The sequence below is a fragment of the Lissotriton vulgaris genome, chromosome 6 (genome assembly GCF_964263255.1).
Source record: "Lissotriton vulgaris chromosome 6, aLisVul1.2, whole genome shotgun sequence".
In the NCBI taxonomy this organism is placed as follows: Eukaryota; Metazoa; Chordata; class Amphibia; order Caudata; family Salamandridae; genus Lissotriton; species Lissotriton vulgaris.
Window position 1 is genome coordinate 553781421 of NC_141694.1, and position 1887 is coordinate 553783307.

The following is a 1887-nucleotide window of genomic DNA, read 5'->3' on the forward strand; positions in this document are numbered from 1 at the left end:
GTTGTATAAGATTTTTTGTGAGATTAGACCAGAATAAATAATTGCCTGTGGTAAGAGCGTAGAAAGTAAATAAAGAGATAGGAGTCTTTCCAATCATTATTTCAGTAAACAACCATCGGCCTATATCACCAAATTCTTGCTAAAGTAGTTTAACATTTAAAGACTTATGGCACAAAGATTCCTATTCAGTGAGGTGGGTTTCCTGTAATAGAGCTTTGTCTGCACCAAGCTTAATTAGATGCGATAAGACATGTTGCGTTTTGATGGGGGAATTTAAGCCTTGTACGTTCCATGAAATTATTTTCAATGACATGAGAATTTCAGTACTAAAAAAAAATAAATTACAGTATGTATCTGATGAGGATAGCACAGTGCATACCTTATGATTCCAAATAGGAACATAAGAGTTGTAAAAACTAATTGAAAGTAAATAGTTTCATAATGAAGAGAATAGAAAGAAAAGAAAAAACCTTGATGAAGGATATATAGAAGTGACAGGAAGAAAAAGGTAGAAGAGGAGAAGATAAAGATGCAAAAATAAAAACAAAAATAGATACAGACAGAGGGATACATATACCTAAAAGAATTCCAAAAAGGGAGGGAGGGAGAAACCACCTGGAAGGACGGCACATCCAGACTCTGTAGATGTGACACACGAACCACCATAGTCAAAGAGATGTAAAACAATGAAGAGTAAAGAATTGGGATGCCTAAAGGGAGAGAAACAAAGATGGTATATCAACTTTGAATGCCAACAACAGTAACAAGACAAGACATTAGGATACTATATAAACAATGCAACAACATATTCTATGGCACTAATGAAAGGAACATTTTTGAGGTTCAGTGAAATCCTGAAATATTAATTTGAATAGGAGGTCGAAGATCTTGAAGTGTCCATGTTCTCTATTTTGCAAGAGTTGATAAAGCTTCTCAGTTTATCAGGATGTTCGTAGGTAGACACGTAGTTTCTAAAAGTAACTTTAAAAAGGCAAGGGTGGAAGATTCCAAAGTGGGCTCCCAAAGAACGAAGATCCGGCCTCATGCTTAAAAATTCCTTATGTCTATCAGCCGTAATCTTGCGGAAAAAACAAGGCGTGGCCAGATGAGGAAATACGAATATTTGACTTTGCAGCTGAGAGAACCTTGAGAAGGTCTGTATACTCCAAAAAATAAAATTCAAAATAACACCTCAAGGGTGTCTTGGAGAAGAAGCTGCAGCAAACAGGTGACCTAGTTGATGAGCATGTTGGATGTTTAGAGAGGTGTTTTCCGGACGTTTTAAGAGCTCTGGGAGACAATTGTTGAAGAAGTTGAGAGGGTCCACCGGCAAATCAAAAAAATTGTATATTATTTCTTCTCTTTCTGTTTTCTAACTTTTTGAATTGTTTTTGTAGAGTTGCAACTTGAGACTGAAGAGAAATAACATTATTCTCAGTTTCATTGAATAAGAGAGGTGCTGCGTTCCACTGCCACCAAACGTTCGTCCATTTGAGACCACTTTTCAGTAAGGTATTGTAATTTATTATTTGTGTCCTCCATTAAGGGCCGCCGAGCGTACATTTCAACTAGTAACAGATCTAGATCCTGCTTCACCCCAGAACTCCCGAGGCGTCTCCGGGAGCAACGCTGCTTTTAAATCACTGTGACATTTCTTTGGGATAGTTTTTACCCGCCTACCTGCTCAGCTCTTCAGCGCTTTGGACCTAGCGCTCCAGTCCTTCCTGGCTGCCCCTGCACGCGACCCAGACCGCCTCCGCTGATCGCCCCCTCCTCGCCTGACTCTTGGAGTGGGACGGGCGGCTCCACCATCTTGGGCGGGTCTGGGCTCGGCGCAGCTGTTCTTTGGCCCCTCCCCCCTTGCCACGCCCCCTGATCCTCCTCCCC